The 17,654-nt window shown below is 37.9% G+C and overlaps 1 long non-coding RNA gene across 1 annotated transcript in view; it reads left to right on the forward strand.

The window, feature by feature from the left end:
* The window catches only part of LOC119141123, a 32,100-nt gene extending 17,402 nt beyond the window's left edge, over positions 1-14,698 (forward strand). The window contains exons 3-4 of the long non-coding RNA XR_005101850.1: positions 5,638-5,808; positions 7,099-14,698. This is a non-coding gene — a long non-coding RNA (uncharacterized LOC119141123). The remainder of the gene's footprint in view (positions 1-5,637; positions 5,809-7,098) is intronic.
* The last annotated feature ends 2,956 nt before the right edge of the window (positions 14,699-17,654 follow it).

Raw genomic sequence — 17,654 nt, forward strand, 5'->3', positions numbered from 1 at the left:
CAAATCAGATCTGGTATTAACACCTGGAGTAAAGATCCCTTGGAATCATTCCCCAAAAAGCATGGAGAAAACCACAAAATACATGTATAATGCACTGATTCAAGACAAATTAGCATGGATTTTTGTTATTCAGTGTACTCTAATTTCTGGTATCTGCTAGATTAAATGGCACATGAATTTCTTCTATGAAGTAGGCACAGCTGTGCTTTCAGCAGTGACCAATTCCAGATTCATGAAAATGAGAACCTTCTATTCTAGACCTGTGCTAGCTTGAAGAGTTAAATTGTTCATTTAAATAATTGGATTCTGGGGTGGGTTGACCCCGGCCAGCAGCTAAGCCAAGCTTTGGTTAGTTTGGGTCAGCTATCCAGACTCTGTCCTCTCCCAGCTTCTTGCCCACACCTGGACTATTTGCTGGGAGAGCAGAGAGGGAACAGAGAAGGCCTCGGTGCTGTGCAAGCACTGCTCAGCAACAACTAAAACACTGGTGTCTTATCAACAGTTTTAACCACAAATCCAAACATGGCAGCTATGAAGAAAGTGAAGTCCATCCTGGCCAGACCCAGTACACACTCCTAGCCACAGAAGCTTACCTGTGCTGAATAAGTGCAGTAAAGATAATGATAGGTAGGGAAAGTGACAGCACACAAAGAAGAGTGAGGCTCTAACTTGTATTTAATTTTGTTATGTGCTTGCCTGAACCAGGTCCACATTCCCTTAGCGGGAACTCAGTCATTTCACTAAATCCCTAGCTATAGGCATTGCTGAACATTTCATGCAACTACTTTTCAAGAATTGTGTTGAAGTTCCTTGGCTCCATTTTAAAAAATAAACTCTCCTAGGCTTCCTGCAGTGTGAAATAGTGCATAATTCAGTGTGGATTCCTGAGCTACCTTGGAGCTATCTGGTGGATCAACACAATGCAGCTCAGCACCACGTAGGGAGCTTTGTAGAAGCAAGCTCTTGAAATCGCCAGCTCAAGCTGAAAAAGCAGTACAGTGCAGGTAACATCACACACAATGATCCCATCACAAGCATAACAGTCATAGAAGCAAATAACTTGCTTGCCACTTCTTACAGCAAAAGCCACTGCAGTTGCAACCTCCACATAACAGAGTGCTGCCTGTCAGAAAACAATATTGGATGACATTTATGCCCCGCTTCCTTGTGAATTGTTGTTTTCAGTGAAGAACACATACTGATTTCTTCGTCCTTGCTTGTGCCATATAACTACCATTGGATAAACAATCAATCAAGACTGCTAGCCCAAGAAATGTCTCCTTATATCCATACTGAAAACAAAGTAGACTGAGAGTAGTTTCATAGTTCATATAACCATCCTCGTATTTTTGCCCACATCTGTGGGTTTTGTGCATCTATGAAGGGGAAAAAAGCAAAAGAATGTGAGAATTTGTTTCAATTCATTTTAATAAAAATAAGCCCAAGAACAGCCAGAGGTCTACCACTTAGCACTAGCTAAGGAATTTAGAGCTACTGGTGTGCCTGCTGGGTACCTGGCTCCTGGTGCTACGGTGGTGGTGCAGTGAGAAAGTGGCACTTCCCTCTCAGCTGAAGCAATGTGGATGTATTGAAGGAGCATGACAAGATGAGAGAAGTGAAAAAGCTTAAAGACAAGAATTACGATAGATATGCTTCTGATGTCAGCTCTTGCCTACAAGGTGTGACCCTTTGTACACACTTAATGCTGTTCAAAAAATTCTTAAAGCACATTCCACAGTGAGGGAAAATGGGCAGGTCAGTTCACTCTCCAACAATGAAATACAGGTGTTCATAGGGTGGAGAGAAGCTGCTATTTAACAGTGCATGAAATGCTTCACAACCTTTTGGTCAGGGTGGGAAGAATGCAGTAACAATTTGAAAGCACAGAGGAAATTACAGACTATAACTACTCACTGTAAGCAGTAAAATGGGGCTAGTGCCCCACCTCTTGCACAAAGCAGTAAGGATCCTTAACTAAAGCATTTTATTATTTGTTTTTGTCTTGAGAGTGAAAAGCTGAGCAGTATAACATTGAGGCAGTAGCTCAGTACTTACTCGGTGTTTGCAAATGGAGGAGCAATGAATTGCCTGCCATTTCAGTTCCAGACTGGTGACAGTACAAATGGAGGCTGTACTGTAGGGAGAAATCTGCTGCCCAAGCTACATTGGCAGGTGCAGCATATCACTTCAATTAAATAGCAAAAATGACCCTTTATTATGCTGCATCATTGACAGCTGCAGCTACTACTCATCAGCAGTAGTGGTGTAGTACAACAGATTACAAACCTGTAGCATAAACAGAAGTGGGTGCTAACTGCTCAATCATCAACATCACTTTGGTCCAATATTTTTGACATCGAGGGACAATATAAAACATGTAGCCTTATTCTCCGGAGGGATTGTATTTTGTCGTGAAATACAGCTGCAGGCAAGCTCTGTGTGTGTAAACTAAACTGTGGTGCATGTAACACCAAAATTTTGTCCATGGCTCCTTGTTGTGCTGTTTCCTGTAACCATAAACTATGCCATCATTTATGTCTTATTTTACCTTTGTTGGTCAGGAAGCAAAACTATTTTGCAGGACTAGTACTGTAAATGTAACAAAAATATTTTTAAGAATTTAAATGGGGTGAAAAAAATCTAACATGGGCATTTTAAGGTTCTGATGTCACTGTGAATCAATAGGTTCATATCACATTTACTTACATTAAATATAAAAAGAGTTATTTTGAAACATGGTAGTTAAGCTTGTACATAAGGTTATAATGAAAAAATTTAAAATCTAAAGGAACAAAGCTTTGATGGTACAGTGTCCAGAAAAGGCTATAGGTTACTCTGACAGACTACTCTGTATTTTTATTTCCTTTCCACGAGATTACATTTTTCCATTGAAGTACACAAATGGGGTTCTGAGAGATTTATTTACCTCTGACTGTTAGAAATGCTGAGTTAGTTCTTTGGTGTACTTCCAAATATAAAAGGATTTAGAACTGAAATTAAGTGCAGTCAAGTTTCAGATGATGACCCCACTACATTAGTTTTATGTTTTGTTATTAAATTGTTTACATCAGTGACAGGGAAGTAATTACCAGAGTAGTGCCTGCCTTTCACAATATCCCAAACCACAAGGGATATTTGACTTGCCAAAGGTAAGAAAAAAATCAGTCCCAGTCTGCTTCTTCATGCATCAGCTCACTTCTCACAGGCATGCTTCCTTGATTCTCTATAGCAAAATTTTCTTCATCTTTGTAAGCAGAAAAGAAATGTCTGAAATAAAGGTGCTAAGTGTCATCAGTCTGAAGGTACACAGACCACTTTAACTGTAGATGAATAAGTACATCCTGTGTTACAAAAAATTGATAGAAAAGGGGAGGTTTGGGATACATTGAGGTAAATGGTGAAAGGACCTATGTTTCTACCAAGAACATTGATGCAATTTCCCCAGCAGGTATTGTAGTCCACTGCATATCTATATGATATCAGGAAGTGGAAATACTGGTACCAGTTTCCTAGACAACTGTGCATCCTTCATGCTTTCTGCCTCCTTTTTTCCTCGTTCACAAAAGTAAGTGCTGTGTGCAGAGTTTGACACAGTAGTAAAATATGATGAGCACTCGGCTTTGGAAGGAGGAAGAACTTGTGGTTCCTGGCCATGTGGTTTAACATTTCAAAGCAGCTTTGAGGTGGATAACATAAATACATTAAAAGAATCTGAGCACTCTGCCTTCCCAAACTGGAAGCAATATAGGCTAACAGAAAGTCATTAGACCAGCAAGACTCTCAAATCCTTGTGAAAGATATTTATCTTCCCTCTACCACAGTTTCTCTAACAGAAAAATGGGGCTAAAACACTTACCACTTTTTGTGATAATGACATTAAAAGAAATGCACTGTTCAGATACTATGTATTTTGCTCTGGAACAGGAATTGGATTTTCGGACTACTCACAGTAAAGTGGATAACAATGATCTCAGTTTCCAAGATGGAAATTTTTTAGTATACTAACAGTGAAGTGAAAGCACTATTTTTGCCAGTGAATTTTATATGCCAGCAACATTTTGACTAAAATTTTAAAAAATATTCTAAATTCTAAAAGCAGCTATGTGACTATTAGAGTATTGACCCGAGGCTTTACAGTGACATATAAAACCACTCGCACTGATTGTTAAATGAACTCTGTAGATTGCTAGCAGCAAGCATGCATCAGAAAGAAAGAAATTTAACAAATTGCTTCCAAATATTTATAGTAATCATGTCAAGAGGGTGGTTCTGTGAGCTCTTAATTTGTGAGGGTTTTATTTCATGTCTTTCTTATTTGTTTAGGGAAGGGATAGGGAAATACAGTGTTTTTATGGGCCATGAAGCCATGCAGCCTCCAAGGAATGAGGGACTTAAATCAGTGAAAACTGCTGGAAAAGAGTAGCACAAGTGAGGGAGAAGTAGTAAACAGAGCAGCAGCAGAGTGTAGGAGGGAGGAACATGGGTGGAAGAGCAGCTTTGGCGAGCCTTGGTGTAGTGGGGAAGGAGTCTGAAGCAGCTGCTGTATGAGACAAAGAGCAGAGCGTGCTTCCAATGCCTTGTGCTTCTCAGCTCCGCTGTGCCTGTGCGGGAACAAGAGGGGACCTCCAGCTGCTGCTAAGAACATGCAGCAAAACTGCAGAGGAGGTTCACTGGGGGCCACAGTGGGTTGTATTTAAAAGAATGAATGAACAAGTAACTATTTTAATTCTGCTTAGTTTCAGTAGAGAGATGCTTTCTACGCAGGCAGAGAGGGTGGTTTAGAGATCCTTCAGGGTAATGGCGGTGGGTATTCACACAGGCCACACACAGGGATCATGCACACATATGCAAACAAACACTTGCAAAAACAAATCCTTTGATCAGTCTGTCTCAGCAAACATCTTAAAAATCTGTACTTCACCCACAGTGCCAGAGGATGCTTTAGGACCTTTATGATTGTTGTTCAGGCAGCACTGCAGATGTCAAGAAACACAGTATGTAAAACAGAGAAAGAGATCAAACAAAATGTAAAGAACAGATTTTACATTAGAAATAAACACAGAATATGCTTGCTGTGTATGCAAAATGGTCTTCCGTGTACTTCAAGACAACAGGGGATATACCTCTGCCTGTTTCAGTTTTTCCATGCAGATGTAAGTGTGTCATCATGAACTCTACGCTGCAGGCCTTAAGCTAGGCATGCCTCTGTGTGTGCTATAAATAAAAAATTAAGTTAAGCTGAAGCTGAACAGCCCACTGCTATGTCAATTGCATGTGAGGCAAGTAAAACCAACTGCAAGAAGGAAAGTCGCACATTTCAAGGTTTTATGTGAGACCTCAATCACTGTTATTTGTTGGTATTTTCTTTTTGGCTCTTGTGACCAAATGCTTTACCAGTTACCTGAAATAGGAGATACAAGAAAGTATTAGCCTGTATTACTCTTCTCATGCAATCTTGAAATCAGTAACTGTGGGTGAGGTGGAGCACAAGTTTTGTGTGTCTTCTGCATGTACCTCCCTACCTACTGTCCCTCTGCTCTGTCATAGTTTTGAACCTATGGCCGCATGCCCTGTAGTCAGCACTTAGAGAAAACCAGTAAGGAATTTGTCAATAAAATGCATCTTTTTCCTTTCCAGAATGTTCTTCCTGAGAGCCCACACAGGATTTGGTGGCTGAAGCAAAAAGCTCTTTCTGACCCAGAGATGCCCACAGCCTCGCTGAAGACCAGGTGGAAAAGCACTTGGCACAGGAGGATCAGCCAGTTTTTCCATTTCCTAAGTGAGGGGAAAAGCCATTGTTTAGTCAAGGTGGGGCTGTTGCAATTAATAAGGACAGGGTATTAGTAACACAAGGACTTTACTTGTTCCCATACCTCAGTTCAATACCACAGCTTCTGAGGATGAGGTCTTGTGATACTTCTCCCCTTTGCATTATTTAATTTATATCAAACCTATATCACTCTTTAAACAAAATTTGACTGGAAATTTTGCCAAAGTAAGCAATTTAAGGATGTTACCTTTGCCTTGCAATGATTTATTGTTGCTGCTGCTGCAGAATGATTCAAAGACTGTGTGGCAAGGTGGTCTGCAAGTGAGGGCTCACTGCCTGGCTCCCATGCCCCCAGCCAGCTAGGGGTTAGCGCTGTTTCCTGCTCCCAGAGGTTATAGACCTCTCTGATAGCTGAAAGGTGATCAAAAGATTAAAACAGAGCTTAGTAAAGCAGAAAAGTCATTATACTACTGTAACTGTTTGGGAAAATGGTCATATTCTGGAAAAATCTGCAGGTCTGAGTGTCATCTGTTAAAAAAAAAGCAAGGAAGACTGTGGTTTAGGTAGCTGGTTGCAATAAGCAGGTAGGAAACTACTTCTGTACAAGCTAAAGAAACAAAAAATTGAACAACACGGAACTCTAAAACTCTTCATGATCACTTCACAGCTATCTTGCAGATATCAAAGGCCAGATTTACTTCCTTCTTCACTCTTCTGTAGATAGAGGAAGAATTAGTCTTATAAATAAACATTCATCCTATATTCTCTGTGTAAGGAGATTGTGCCATTGTTCAGTTACTACACATTTAAAAAGGAAAACAAAAAGTACTCAGATTGAAATTCCTGAAAGAGGTGTGAATTTTAGAAGGAAAGATATGCACTCAATGTACATGTGATAGGAGTACTTAATTTTTTTTGCCCCATGATACAAGCAGGCAAACTTTGTTACATTATTGTCAACAGAGGATTAATGTAAGAGGCAAGAAGAGACCATGCAAGAAGGTGTCACTAGCACTCTGGAGTAACTCATAGCAACTGTAGTTATTCCTCCTGTGTAGGGCCTGTTAAACACTTTTACTACAGTGGTTTGCAATGCCTAGTGTGAAAGGTGATAGTAAGCAGTCTGCTGACAGTCCACTCAGCCATGCTGAGTAAAGTACTAGTATAAGTACTAGTAGTTACGTATCAGTTCTGGCTGGCTGTTCAGGTGACCAGAGAGCTTCAACCTTGACATTGCTGGACTGTTCCTAACCACCTGAAGAAAAACAGGAAAACATGCAAACAATTAATTTTCTTTAAAGTTCATGATGTCTGTATTCTTTCCGCAGGTAATTCATGCCCCAAGAGTACATAAGGCACTACTCCATTATTTGATATCCTTTCTGTCTAAATCGAGTGTAGTCTCTCCTTGAATGGAAACCATATAACAATTAAAGATTAGAGTGGGATATAGGTAGGGGTTGGATACACTGCCAATATAACGATATGTTTCTTTTAAACTAGTAAGGGTTGATGTTCCCCTTTTTGTTTAGAAGTGATATAGTACAGGTAACGGCAAAGATAGTCTTTGCACCTAGCTCTCACTTTGCTGAGCTGAATCCTAGGAAGGACTTAAAGAGAAATTAAGTCATAGTATTCCTCCTCCACAATAATGTCCACATAATTTTGGGTAATGAAAAGTTCTCTGTGCCCCTTAACCCATCTTTAACAAACTACAGAGTTGTTTCCATGACATAGTGAGCTTCAGCAACTGCTATCCCGGCCTGGATTCAAGCTGATGGTCTGCATCTGTCTATTCCCAGTTCACAGCTATGAAAGTTTTGTTACCAATTCTTTTTGGCAACTGCATACTCAAGGACACAGACTTGCATCCACGTTTGCATATGAAAAATTCTGGACATCCAAGGGATATTTATTCTGTTTTGGAGTGGGGCTTTGCTTTTCTTGACCTTGCTTTAGCTGTTGTTGCACATGCTAAGAGAAATTGCTTGAGAAGCAAGAATCTGCCTGATCATTTAACAAAGTGCAAAACTTTGCTTGGGTTCCAGAAACTTCAATCAGTTTCCATGCTCCCTACCACCTGACTCTTACCAGGTCATAATGAAATCTGTGTGGATCCAACACTTGCTGCCTGAATGCTTTTGAAGTAAATTCCAGAGCTTCACCAAAGTCACAGAGGATATACTCACCGTAAATGTTTGATAGTGGATATTTGAAGTTATTGCAATAAATCAAGGACAGGAACAAGTAGAAGCTCCTTTGCTAGAGATTGGCAGGCAAACAGATAGCTAGGGTAGCCTGAGGGAAAAAGCCCTTTGTTTAGTAAAAGAAGAAAAAATGTCAAATTTGTTGCTTCTTTACAAATGACATAATGATGCAATGCCTTCTGAAGGATATGAGATTCATACCCAATTAGATTAACACAGTCAGTCACCAGAGAAAGTAGAAGATACCCTGCTTAGTGAAAGTCATGGTGCTGAAGCTAGTGGAAGAAGCAGCAAGAAGGAAGAAGCAGAACATTGCTCAAACTTCAGGTAAGAACCATCTTTAAAAAAAAAAACAAACAACAAAAAAGCTTGCCAAACAATTGTTTTTAAAGTTCTCTTTTTAAAGGTTTGAAATTTTCAGGTTGTTTCCTCAAGATATATTACTTGGTACAACTGAATGTGTTCTGTTAGAAATGAAATATTTGCAATAAAAGTAACATTTTTCAGCAATTTTCACACTTCATTTCTAGCCTGTAGGTGAGCTATCTTGCCAAAACATTGTTTTATTTTGTGGATGTTTTACAAAGGGACTTTGCTAATGGAAAAATATCTCCTTTCCAGGAAAACTGAAGTTAATCTTAATAGAAAGTACTGCTGGAATTAGAAAGGCTAGCATAGCACAAGAGCTTTAGACAGGAGAATTAGTAAGAGCCTCCCGTGATCTCTGCAGGCACAACGTTTCAGACTTTCATGCCTCAGCTAATTAGTGCAAAACAGACATTTTCCACACTGAAAAGCAATATTACCACCACTGAAAAACAATTTAACTTACAGAATTGCTGGAATTGATTGGACCCAAATCCATCTAGCCCCCACAGTCTTGAAAAGTGTCTTGTATCTGTGATGAGGATGGTGTGACTGTTGCTACCACACCTTACCCATCCTTCAGTAGCCACTGTTTGAGACATTTGTATCTCAAGCCTCCAAGTTCTGCAGTTTGGAGGTGTGGAGAAAGCCAGTGCTTATTCTGTTAGTATGAAGTCTGTGTATGATAATTTCACTGCATGTCCCTGTTGTTAATTTCTTCAGATCCTTCTTTATGCCTCTTTACTACAACAATATTTTCCTGTGATCTCTTTCCCCGTCCTTTACCCTGCCTCAATCCTCACTTCCCAAACCGAAGAATCATTTTTACTCATCTTTTCCTGTATGACCACTATCTTACACCACTCTTCATTCTTGTTACCTTACGCTGGTGTTTTCTTTTCTGCAATACTCGTTTTGAGATAACAATACCAAAACTACCCAAAATTGTCAAATCTGGATACATAAAGGATTTCTATAGTGAAACACTTCTTATGTCATTTGGATGATGAACAGAGAGTAAACCTTGAGAATTTAATCCCTAATTAAATTCTCAAGCAGTCATCACGAATGCAGTGTTCAATCTCTGTGCAGTGCTCCACCAGTAAGGGGCTGTTTGTTACACAGTAATACCTGTGCTGATGTCCTGCCTAAGGAATGAAAAACAAATTATCATAGCTGATAACATGGAACAGTGAAGAATATTTTGAGTGCTAGCTTGTACTAACCTTGACAGTTTGTCACTGGATATCTCCAGAGTTGTGTAACTACAACTATTGCTTTCGCAAGATTTCCAGGTAAGAATAATTTTATCACATATAGAAAGATGATTTTGGAGGGGCTGAAATTCCAAAACTGATGCAGTAAGCAATTTATGGAAAATTCTTCAACATAATTTTTACCAGTTGTAATTGTCAAGGGTTTATAGTAGATGCCTCTATATCAGAAACAGGCTTTTGACTAGTATATTTATAATATCAGCCTTTCTATATTTTAAAAAATATAATCTTGCTAATAAAAGACTCTTACAGGCAAGAATTCATACTTCTGACAATTTACACCAAAACCAAGAAGAGGCCAGCACATACAAATACAAAATTTCAAGGATAAGTTCACTGAAAACAAAAACTAAAATTCTGTTGAATTTTTCTTGAATGAGATATGCAAAGCTAACAGAGCTAACTGCATGTATGCAACTACTTCACTTTTTCTTCTCTCAGAAATCAATCGGTTCTGATCTTTGGGCTTAAGTAACAAATAGAAAGGGATTTAAGTCAGGGGGAAATAAGGCTGATATCCACAACATATTCAACATATTCCTGATTAACTCCTTATTTACATCACATATCATACCAAGTATTCAGTACCACAAGAGGCTGATCACAAATAATTTTCATTCAGATCAGCAGTGACAGAGGAGTTACTACTAAAATAGGTTCTAAAGTTAATGCCTTTAAGAAATAATGTATGAAATGTATAGATGCAATTGATTCTGGAGACACTTTCCTCTTTTTCACATTCAGCTGAATCACACACAAAAGATGTTTTCCAGTCAGTTTTAGTCAATTTAAAGTTATAGTGTGGGTAAGGTTAGTTTATTGGTTTTTTTTAAGATTTATTTTAGTGACATCACTGGAGATCGAGATACATCAGCATGTCCACACTAAGTGAACATCTCTGAGGACTATGAAATCACTGTATGTGGTAGGCACCCTTAGGGATTTTTTTCTAAACTAAACCAATCTTTTACACATAGGCAGCAGACTGGGGTAAAAATGAAGCAGAAAAAGCAAGGAAAAGATAGTATTATCTTTGACATGATCTGTAAAACAAGAAATATCACCTGCCTGCTTCTCCTTTATCCCCCCAATGCACACATCTGCCACCCCAAAAGAGCAACTGTGATATCCTGTAACTGGAAACCAATACTTTAAAGCAGTTTAGTGTCATGTAAATTACAGAGTCTGCTACACAAATAATTTGCACTGAAATGTTTATCAGCTCTCTGACATAGCTGCTTCCATTTATAGCTTATAAACTGTTTTTTACTGGTTCCTTCACATCTGATAACATAGCTCAAGAACAGGTGGTGAAAATATTAGGCAATTATGAGAGCCTCTGTTTGCATGTGTGTGGTCTCTTGGTTTGCAAGGCCACTGACCACATACGAAGGCATTATAAAAGTCTCGAAGTTAAATTATCAGCCTCCGTCATTGAGTATTGCCCTAGCTGCAGCTGGAGTCTTTCTGGACTGTAAACAGCTTTGGTGAAGTGTAAAAAGTTCAGAATTATCAAAACGTACATTTAAGAACAAAATTTACTCAAAGTAAATCACAACATGTTTTTGAATCTTACATGTCTAATAGTGTGGCTGGTTAACTGTCCAGTATTCCAGTGTAAGACTGGTTTCTTAGTAAAGCTCAGAAAGTGGTAAGTCGGCCAGGGCAGTTATTTTTGTCATGTTACCATTGTACCTTTAGAGATTTTGCAGCAAACATTGCTGGGTAGAATAAGTTGGCTGTCCACAGATAAACTAGTAAAAGTCACTTCATTTCTTTGCAAGGACAGATAAAACCTTCCTGCAATTTTATCATGAAAATATCCTCCAGGAGATTTCTTGCAAATTCTTCTTACTCAATTAGAAATATCCACCTTTAGAGGCAAAATGCTGTCTAATTCAGGATTCAGATTTGATTTTAGCAAAACAAAAATAAAAGGTATTGTGAATAGTAATCTCTGATCAAGAAAGGATCATCTTACAAATTATGGTTTACAAGCCTAATGCCTTTTAGCCAGAGTAAAGGCTTTTTGTAATTTGAAAAGCTTTCAGATTTTAATGTCATTATTCCTAAGAACTTGTGTGCCTTGGAAGGTTTACGTGCTGCAGAACTATTTCTTACCAGTGGATATAGTCCAGCTCAGAATATTCTCCACGACTTTCCTGCATTTGGATGTGGCAGGTGTCATTTGCCATTTTACAGAAAGAAAAATAGCTTCAAATATTTGCCCTACAGCCACAATAGATGCACATCTTGGATTTCAGCAGCCATTAAAATAACCTTCGTAGAACTGAAAGGAACAAAGAGGTAATAGAGAGGCTGTTCTACAGATGATGCAGTCTTGCATTACTCCTTCCATCACTCTATTCCCTCCCAACATACCTGTATTCATCCAGGTCCCCTTCCCATTTAGTGTGCAGTTATAATGTCCAGAAAAAGAGTATATGGTCTAGTTCAGGATTTTAAGTACAGAGGAATTCAACAATCGGTCTATCCAGTTTATCCTATCAACATGCTTCCAGTACATGTTTCCAGTGCTATTGACTGAGCTCGGAAAAGCATGGCAGGTCTGTACATGAAAAGTGTGTGCTTTGAAAGAAGCATCTATCAGAAAGGTTAACTGCATGGCCTTCACAGAATTACTTTGGGACTCAGTAAAGTACAATATAACTTGAGATCATTGTGCTCAAGTTCCTAAGGACTAAATCTGCTTTTTCATTTTCCTTTCTTACAATTTTGGTTACAAATAGTCCTGAAAGTTAGTTAGTGTATGACAATAAACATAATTTTGTGTTCCTGTTGATAATATCTAAAATTCCAGGCAATAAGGCGTGCCTGCTGTTCACACTTAAATATTTTAGTATTACTGCAAATACCAGTTTTCAGTTCTTTGGCCATTAGATTATTTTTAACAAGCTTACTCTTTCTGCAGCTCATTTTTTGCCCAGTATCAACTTAGTATGTTCTTCTGTTCATCTGAGTTTATAAAAATGGATGTGTCCATAAACTCCATAAAAAAGAGTGGTTTTGAATGGACTACAACTGTGTACTTGACAAGAATTTTTTTCAATATATATGGGTTTGACATTTTCAGCATGAGCTTATATTAGAGTTTTAGCTGGCCCTTTCAAAATGCAATTTAGAAAAAAGGACTTTTGTTTTCATATTGTTACTGACAGAAGAATGTGTTATATTTTGTTTCATACCCATATCAAACAGTGTCTATCAAAAATATTTCAAGATTGCAAAATCACATATCCAGAAATTTTCAAGTGGCAGAATTAAATTAGTCTGTCAGGTCCAAGTTCTGATCCTTTGGGAATCTTTTGGAAATATTTTAGAAAACAATAATTTTTTTTTTCTGCTAGACCTTCAACTTCAGCAGTTCATACAACAGATATTATTCAGTGAATGCAATACTTGGTGAAAGTTTCAGAATTCCCCAGCACTTAATGCTAACAAAATCCCTTTTCATTTCCATTCTCCATTATTTGCATTCTGAAAGGTTTTTTCAGTAAAGCTTTTCTTAAGAAATTTGAATCTGCGGTGAACAGTAAAATGGGAAATTTCAGAGCACTTTGAGCAAAGTTGCAACACTAGCAAAGAAGAAAAAAAGTTATTGAGATCTCTTGCTTGCTTTTTACTTTTCAAGCATTGGGCTAAGTTTTCAAGCTTTCTTTGTAATTATAGGCAATGACCTTTATAAATGAAGCAGAAGATTGTCACATATTTGGAAGCTACTAGGATCTGGGGCAGAAAAAGAGCCATCCAGTATCATGAGGCTTGCAGTGCAGTACAAATGTGCTGTTAAGCTCAGCTTTCACCCCTCAGGTTGATTGTAAAAATTGCTTCAAAATCTCCCTGAGTGTGTGCCTGTTTAGGCACAAAGAACTGGCGATGTACATATGGAAAACAGACAAATTGAGATGTACTTGATATGGAACAGATTGTAGAGTTACTAATGAGGGCATTGTAGGTTTAAGTTTCCTAAAGAGAGGCTTCTTTGGGGGCAAAACCAAACCAAACCAACCAACCATCCAAACCCCTCCCTGCAATAAAGAAACCAAGCTCTGTTTTGCTTTTCCACTGGTAGGATCTCACTCATGGGATGAGTAAGTAGGGGGTGTGATGTGTAGCCATAGTGTATAGACAGGTTTGTCATAAAAGCTGCATTGGTATAGGTTGCCCACTGTAGAAAATGATGGTGTGGAACTGGTTTCTATGGAGATCCCTGCTTGCATCAGAAGATCAGAATAAAAATGTTGTATGGTATTCAGAAAATTACAGTGATCTGCAGGAAGGAGGGGGTTGTTGGGTGTTTTGGGTTGGTTTGTTTTTGTTCTTTTTCCTTTCCTTTTCTTTTTAAGCCAGTTCTATCATCTGCTTTGGAACTTCAGCTTGGGAAATGAAGCCTAGCCATAATTCAAATAACTGTATAAATAATGCCAGCTGTAGAAGCATTCACACAACATTGGCAGCAATAGATAAAAATACATAAAGACTCAATTGCTCAAACATTGCCTTTTAAGTACAGTAAATCAATGAGCATAAGTTCTCTGAAACACTGAGTTGAAATATGAATATTTATAAACATGGGGCTCCCAAGCAGATGGGCTAAGGGCTGCTTGGCAATTTGCATGTAAAACCAAAAATTTCCCAAACGGCCATTGTTCTTGATCTCTATATTTAAGCTGCAAGCTGCAAACTGATGATCCCATGATCCAGGTCTGTAGAACTGCTAACCTATCACAGCTTTACATGAGCTTAGTGGGAACTGCAAGGCTTTACCATTCTTGAAAATCAAGGTCAAATGTCACACATTAGTTGACCAGAAACGATTAACTTCTTAATTGATTTTGTCTTTTGGTTTTTTTTTAGAATTATCATTGATAATAAAGTTTGTTAAACTTTGTTTTCTGTTCTATTAAAATTAAGGGATATAAGAAAGCATTCCTTCTGAATTTTCAACTGCTTGTATGTTGACAGCAAGCAATGACTGGAGAACATTTGCCATCTCCCTTATTCATGAGTGGCTTCAGATTGTATGCTATTATGAAAAATTAAATATATAAAACGCTTTTTTGTTGTCTGGTCTTTTTTTCCTCCACACGGTGTCCTGTGATCTGTAAAGACTGTAAGGCATAATGCAGATTACTTCAGAAAGTTAAAGAAGGGACCATATATTCAGCTAGCTGGCAGTCTTGTCTGCTCTGCTGCTTCTTTACAGTCCAGGAACTGAGCTTGCCAGTATGGCCATGGTGTTTCTGTTGCTGTCCACTAAAATACTTTGGAGTCAATCAGCATGATGAAAATAGGAATTAGCCAACAAACTACATGTGATTGGGCCACAAAATACAGAATTTGCTTTTGTATAGGAGCTTAGGACTCTGTCAGGCTTATGAGAACTGAGTACACAAGTATTACCAGAGAACAGGCAAACACAAAGGATCAAGGTTGCAATGCCTTCTGCTTCCCCACATCATTAAAGAGCAAAAATCAACAACGGAATTGAATTTGCAATTAGGTATACATGAAAATAAATATCTTATGTCAAATTTTGCAACTCATTCCTTCAGCCTTGCCAGGGTTTTCTATTCCTAACATACTGTTCTCACAGAAGGGTAAAATTAAACTAAATTGTTATAGACCTTTAAACCTTTATTTAAGCATTTTTGTTCAAAGAGCAGAGAAAATGACAAGTGGTTAGCAATGGTCAAAGATCTACTCTTCAACTAAGTACCTATCATCGCATAGTTTGTGATACAGGTTAAATATTTGTGTCCTAATTTGGCGTCTTATGAGACTGCTTTTCTCAAGTAATTACCCTTTACTGATAACACTGATAGTTACAAATGGGATGCAGTCATGGAATGCATTGTATCTCAGTGCAGGAGGAGGTTAAGGTTTACTTTCTATAGTCTTATGAAATAATGCCTATATTATGTTAGTGCTCTTCCCTGTTCTCTGCCTTATCTCAGCTGTGCGTTCCTGGCCATCTAAATACTCACCAGAAATGTGAGTGGAGCAGATCTTGTTTCCAATGAATGACATTTTTATTTGTATGAATTTGGAGGGGGTTTATGTTTAGCCTGCTAATGGATAGAATTATGGAGGGTTTTTCAATGCTTGGCCAAGCCAAAAGATTACATATAGAGACAAAGGAAGCAGATCTTTCTGTTTTATGCTATCAATCTTATATGCTTCATACCTGTAGAAGATTCAGTTTGTGGCTTTTTTCCATTTTTTCGTTTAGGGCTATTTATGAAACATGTAGTTCACAACTTTATTGAAACAGAGCAGAATTGTTGAGAGTTTTGAATAAAGAGACTCTACAGAAGTCTGTTCGTTTCCCAATGCATAGGAATGTACCATCGTCATCTTGCCCAGTGTTCAGTTTTACAGTTCAATATACTGAAAGAAGGTAAGAAAGGACTATTTTGCTCACTTAGTCTCACTTTGCAGCTGTTACAGGCCAGAGCACTTTTTTCATATTTTATCAAGACCCAGATCCGCACCTTCTTCTTTACATAACAGGAGCTAAGCAATCTGAAAAAACTTGTGGGAAACCTGTAGATTTTATTGGAAATTAGTTTTGCCTATAACAGGATGTGCTATTGACAGTAGATTTGATCTGCTACACTGAACTTGAATTTCAAGAACAGGACACCATGCAAAAAAGCCAAGACCGAAAGGTTTCCATTAGGGAATAATAATGAAATGCAAAACTTATCACAGTTCAATTCTGGTTGCATGGAGAGTGACTGAAAATTTCTATCACCAGCCGTACAAGCAGAGAATTGGCAGATTCTGAAAGAGAAGCTGCAAAAAAACCCCTAAGTAGCAACTTCACCAAGTTGCACTAGTGTAGTTACCAGATGTCTGGGAAAATAGTTCCTCAATTTTTAAATCATCTACACACACACCAAAAAAAAAAAAAAAAAAGGATTTAAGTGTTTTGGCTGGACAGTTTGACTTGACTTTTCATTTGCTCTGGAGCCAAGCAAGATTTCATCACATATAAGATACTCAGTTTCTCACACCTTTGGGATCAAATTTATATAAAAAGTTAAAATGAAAAAAAAATATTAAAACCAGTCCCTTACTGAAGTTTGTATTCACAAAACAAACAAAAAACCTGCAAAAAATAACAAACCAAAGCCTTGTATTTTCTTCATTGTTGGGAAGGTCTTTCATTCCCCAGTTTTTACGTTTTGGATCTCAGGAGTTTACAAGAAACAGAATGCTAAGTCGGCAATGCACAACAAAGCAAGTAGTTCAGCACAGGATAATATCAGAGCCAGACAAAAAGCTGTGTTCTCTCTTTTTCAAAATATAAAAAAAAAAAGAAAAATTTTCATCTTGTAGTAGGACAAACAAAGATTATGCATGGTTTTGCAGGAACTTTAAGCATTTTGCATGAAAATGGAATGAAAAAACTTGAAGTTTTTTACACCAGAACAGTTGCTTAGCTCAGGAGATTTGGAGCCAAGGTTCAAGTCCTCCATCTGAACCAGGCAGAACAGACTGGTCTCTCATATTGTAGGTAGGTTTCCTGAACATTTTGCTACAGTAGTGCATTTCTGTGTGACTTGAAATTGCTTCTTTTTTTTGCCAAAACTGGCACACAGTTAAAAGTTTCATGCCTTTTATTTTTAAGACGAAACACCTCACCTGAAAAACATCTGACTAGTTCTAATGAATGTATGTTTTCTCTAAAGTTTTCAATCTATTGATAGATGCCTGTTAAGTCTTAGTATTCTTAATGTCCTTTCATTAGGTGTCCTGCTCAAGTTCAAGGATACCATAGATTAGTTACAAAACTTGTACCCCAGTGTTCCAGTCATTTCAACTGGCTTTTAGTCAAATGAAAACAGTTTTAGCCAGTATTAAAATTGGCATAAAATTTGGCTTAAGGTTGTATGTGAACAAGTCCTCTTATAATAAGCAGAAAAGTGCTATTTCACCAACCTTCTAATTTATCCTGAAATCTAACATAAATTTTAATGCACTTTGTTTTCAGAACTGTGCAAGTAC

The sequence above is a fragment of the Falco rusticolus genome, chromosome Z (assembly GCF_015220075.1).
Source record: "Falco rusticolus isolate bFalRus1 chromosome Z, bFalRus1.pri, whole genome shotgun sequence".
Lineage (NCBI taxonomy): Eukaryota > Metazoa > Chordata > Aves > Falconiformes > Falconidae > Falco > Falco rusticolus.